This window comes from Nicotiana attenuata, chromosome 4 (assembly GCF_001879085.1).
Source record: "Nicotiana attenuata strain UT chromosome 4, NIATTr2, whole genome shotgun sequence".
NCBI classification, from domain to species: domain Eukaryota; kingdom Viridiplantae; phylum Streptophyta; class Magnoliopsida; order Solanales; family Solanaceae; genus Nicotiana; species Nicotiana attenuata.
The window spans coordinates 5,456,405-5,462,239 of NC_031992.1; positions in this window are offsets into that span (position 1 = coordinate 5,456,405).

Consider the following 5,835-nt stretch of genomic DNA (forward strand, 5'->3'; position numbering starts at 1 on the left):
CGTTTTTTTCGTACTCATACTACACTTCTGTGCATTTTTGTTGCACAGGTATATGTAACTCTAGTGGCCTACTGGGCGTAGCAGCACGGATGATTCGGGGACTAGGTGAGTTGCATTATTCGAGGTGCCCCGCAGCTAGTAAAGTCCCTTCCAGTAAATTGTATTTACTTTCTGTCCACTGTATTCCGGACGGATGTTGTATTGTATTATTTCTTGAAAATTGCTCATGCACTTGTGACACTGGGTTCTGGGGTGGTTTGAAATATTTTGTATTAATTGCTTATTATTAAATTTGAATTGAAGCAGTTGTCTCTTTACTTATGAAATTAGAAGGAAAATTTGGGTTTTCAAAATTGTCTAAATTGGAATCTAATTAAGTATTTTAGTTGGCTTGCCTGACAGCGGTGTCCGGCGCCACAACGACCCTTAGTGGATTTTACGTCGTGACAGTGTCCCTCGAGGGCTTGGCTACGAATCTGTTAGGATGAACTGAATCCGAGGGGGCTCCCAACTAGTCATCCTCGACCCTGATTTTTGACTGGTAATGATTGTGCACATCTGACCATGTCACAGCCGGATACTCGATCAAGTTCTGTTTTAATTGCCGAGATGCGATCGAGCTTCTTTCATTTAAACCCTGCATGAAAGCTTGTACTGCCCAGTCATCGGAGATTGGTGGTAATTCCATTTTTTTTGTCTGAAACCTGGACACGAACTCCCTTAACATCTCGTCGTTCCTTTGTTTTAATTTGAAGACATCCAATTTTCTCGTGGCCACCTTTATGGCCCCAGCGTGAGCTTTCACAAAGGCATCTGCTAACATAGCAAACGAGTCAGTGGAGTTAGGATCTAAGTTGTGATACCAAATCATATCTCCTTTCGACAATATTTCTCCAAACTTTTTTAACAAGACTGATTCAATCTCATCGTCATTCAAATCATTTCCTTTGATTCCGCAAGTGTATGAAGTAATATGCTCGTTGGGGTCGGTTGTTCCATTATATTTGGGTATATCGGGCATTCAAATTTTTTTAGGAATGGCCATCGAAGCCGCACTCTGAGGGAATGGTTTTTGTATTAATTTTTTAGCGTCTAAACCTTTCAAAACTGGAGGTGCCCCCGGTATCTGGTCTACACAGGAGTTATAGGTCCCCACCTTTTTATCATTGTCTTCAATTTTCTTTTCCCCAGACTCGATCCTCTTGGTAGATCTTCGAGCATTCTCATAATCGTGGGGTCAATCCCCGATCCACTTTCATCAGGCCTTTCTAGTGCTGGTTCAGCACACCTAGCATTTACTAGTTTGGCTGTATTTGGAGTTTCATTCTGACTCTGAAGTTGAGCGATGGCGATTTGCTGAGCTTGCAGCATCTCGAATATCACTTAGAGGCTGACTCCCCCATCTCCCATTCCTTGTGTTCTTTGGCCACCGGATCGGGCTTGCCTGTGTATATTTTCTTCGGGGTCCGCGCCTAGATCTGCATTCAAAGCAATGTGCGAACTAACATCAACTCGTTCCATATTTGGCACTTACCATGGGTTTATCGGTGGTAATCAGACCCCTACATTGCTGTTTTCTCCAAGACCTTCGTTGTCATGAATGGGTGGGTTTTGTGCTCTAGACATGTTTCAGACTGAGAATCAAACAAGCTTGACAAGAAAAAGTGTAAAAACAACGTGTGTAACGAGAATCAGTAAAGAAATAATCACTATTATCTTTAGCCCCACGGAGGCGCCAAACTGTTTACCTCAAAAATACGAGTAACAATTAAATTTTATTTGTGATTTTAAAAATTTGTGATTTAGTTCAATACCAATTAATAATCAAGAAGTATGAAGTAGAAATGAAAGAGACAAGTGAATCAAACCAATGTTACTCAGCAGCAGTGACTTCGAGGTAGGCTTAGAATAATAAGAACAATTAAGTGATAAAAGTAAAGTAAGAACAGTAGAGCTAAAGGAAAAGGCTGATGAACAGTAGGCGAAAAAAGGTAGAGAGTATATTCTTTGCTCCATGATAAGATGATGTTACAAATGATTGGGTTCTCCTTCGTATAATAGGGGAATCCCTAAATAATGTATATTTCTATTTACAGTAGGGAATATTCTTGGTACAGCTGTCTAGCCGCCTAATACGGAATCGTACAATCTTATTCCGGGATTTGCGCTATGATCTTGGGGACGTGACACGAATCTAGCTCATTCTGTTACAAACCCATAACGGTACTATTTCGGGGTCGAGCACACTTGGCCTCGGTATTCTTGGAACTCCTATCTCCGGATATTGCACTCTGTCTTCGAGCTCGAGTCTGGTCTACCGGTTTCGAACTCGACCTTGTTCAGGTTTGGACCTAGGACGGAACCTCGAGCCTATAACTCGGGGGCATATGATTTCGACGGTATACAATAAATAAGAAAGAATTTCCTTCCACATTTACATTTGAGTTCACAGAAAATACCCTACCTATTCTAATTAGCATGTACATATATTAGGAGAAATTACATTAATTAGTCTAATGTAATAGAACAACTCAACTAGTTCATATATGGAATTCAATTAAAGAAAATGCATACAGACAACAAAAGAAAACCAAGCAAATACTTGAACATCAATTATTTCTTTTATATGTTAACTGAGAGAATAATGAAGAAAATTTTAAAAGTGTTATAAATACAATTATATTTATGGTGAATGTCTACATTTAGAGAGATTCTAGGGTTCATTGCTTGGTGGCTAAGCCACCCTCTCCCTATAAATAGAGGGTTCTATTCCATTGTAATTCATCTCATATCAAAAAGAATTCTCTCCCTCTCTCTCTTTCTCTGCAATATTGTTCTTCTTCTTTTATTATTTTATAACACGTTATCAGTACGAGACTCTAACCAATTGAGTAGAAGCTTTGGGATTGAGCAAAATGATTGTCAATTATTCCATGAACTTCCTTCATGATTAAATTCTGGATTTAAGGTAAGTATTTTACCGTATTTTTCTCTTTTATTCTATACTTTGATTTTAAATACAAGCAAAGACAACAAAGTTTGATTATAACTCTAATGGAGTTTGTAAGAAATTATAACCACCTGAAGTGGTAAAATTTCTATACCTCGCCATGATCAAATTCAGGTATGATTGTGGGCAAAGAATTGAAAACCCGTCCCATTGAATTTGCTCCATTCTCATTCCCTTAAGAGAATGTGATAGCAGTATGTGATAAGTCTGAAAGAAGACAAAACTATTACTATGAATGTATCAATGGATATGGACGTGGCAATAGACGAAATTATAATCGTCATCATTTGTGGTAATGAGAACAATAAGGATTCTCAAAATGATCTTTCACTCTGTGAAAAATATTTGTCATCGATTTGACATGAGATTTTGTAAAGCACATATAGATGATTATGGTCCATTCATGATGTGAATGTGACAACATCTGATTTATGAATACATATTCATTCTTCAAAGAATATGAACGTGCTAGTGGTAGTGAATATACCGCACTCACCTCTAAAAGGAGGTTTGAGATGATATAAGAAAATAATGTCATTATTATGGCATGAATGGTCATTGGTCACGTACCTATTGTACGCCAAAATATTTTGGCATTGTGATTGTTAAAAGACAACGGTAATGCAAGAAACAGATCTTGCATATAATTTTGACCATAACCATAATGGTATAACTTTCTCTTTAAAAGAGATATTCACCATATGGGTGTTGATGAATATGTGGTACTACAAAATTAATTGAGAGCTCTGCAAGAGCCAATTATACTATTTTGGAGAAACACAATTAATTACCAATAAGGTATTGTGTTGTAGTAAGTCTCAAAGAAACTTATTCAGTTTCCAAAGTATACGCGAAAGCGGTTGATTATATTGAGACTATAAATAAAGGAAAGATTTAATATCTTCTATTACTACAACTTGTAGCGAGGTAATATGTATGTGAAAAGCTACCCGCTTTATTCTCCAATTTGTACTACATAAACAAAAGAATACCACAATGAAGTGGATTTTATTGATATAAAAACCCATATCATAATAAACTTGGAGTTTATTCATAATTGCACACATCATGGTGTAAACCTGAAGTTTATCAATATTGATAATTTATCCAGTTGGCATAATTGGTTTAGCCATGTTAATTCAAGTATGATGTGCAAAAATAAAAGAGAATTCACATGGGTAAATATTAAAGAACTAGAAAGTTCTTTACGAATTCTCTTATGTTTCCTGTTCTCATTAATTAATATACCAACTAAAATTGGGATTGAATCCCATGAATGCTGGAAATATCAAAGGTGAATATGGGCCCATTAACCAGCCATGTATACCACATAAGATACATCTATGAGATGGTTACATGTGCGATTATTAATAACCCGCAACATGGTGTTTGCGAGGTAACTTGCTCAATAATTTAATTTAGAGCATAATTTCCAGATTTTTTATTCAAGATTGTTCATCTTGACAAGTTGGTCTACATCACAACTGGTTTAGCAAAATGATTTATTGAGTGCCTCCACTTAATAGCTAATCTATTGCTTATGAGAACAAAGTTGTTTATATCAGTTTGATATATGTTATATACGAAAGTATATTATTTTCTCCCCCCCACAAGTGGTTCAGGGTCAGGAACCAAATAATTCCATCTTATTATTATTGATGTGCGGTGTATATTTTGATTAACACCATAAAGCACAAAGATGAGTTCTCAAAGTTGAGGAAAACAAGTTAGTTTTTCTAACATGAGGGGAGACAAGATACAACAGTTGAGAAAAAGTTACATGGAATGAATTATTCATAAAAGGATAATTCATGTGCAATTTATTGCAAAGCATGCCAGACGCATTTGCTGACCCAAAGAAAGTAACTATATTCTCATTGCAAATGCTCCTATTAAGTCCTAGAAGGACAAAGTCTATGGTAAGCTTAAAGCGTATAGACAATCGGTTTCAAATAAACTTCTTGATAAAGAAGATGAGCAAATGATCAAAATGATCATAATAAAGGAGGCAAGTGATCTAGAAGATCACATGACATAACACTTCATAAAATCTCATGAGAGATTCAGGTACCTGAATATACGAATGAAGAGATCTCTATGTTATGTCTTTATGAAAAATAAGGAAGTTGGAACCGATATAAAATGTTTGTCGACGACATTGATTATAGCACTAAATATATATGAGGATCTTAAGTCTGGAGAAACAGTTCAAGTAGAATTTGGTTTCATATGAAAGGCAAGTAGTTTTGGACCTGCAGTTCAAACACTTAAAAGTATAAAGTCAATGGTGTGTGCTATCACCTTTATCTATCTTATATGTCTAGCATGACATGAAAACTTGATATGCATCTAAAGTCTATTTATTTGGCTTATATTACTTAACAATCCCTGAAGGATTTAAATTGCTTAAAGCATATAGAATTCATGGTCATGAAGTACTACATCCTCAATGCAATTTGTGCACAAATGTATCTTGCTATAATTATATGCATGATAATATGATAGCAAGAGTTTTCACCTCTATGTGAAGATATTGAGTTGACGATTCCAACAAGATCATATGAAAACAATCCATCTCTATCAAAATGATGATTTCAAGGTGCAATATATTCATTCAAGTTAATATGGCTGATTTGTTTATCAAATATCCACCAACGATCTTTGAAGATGGTGCACAAGATTGGAATGCAAATGCTCAAGTATGTGAATTGATGCTCTCATGAGGGGGAGTTAATACGCGTTGTGCTCTTTTTTCCTTACAAGGTTTTGTCCCACTGGGTTTTCCTTGTAAGGTTTTTAACGAGGCAACCAAAAGGCGTATTGTT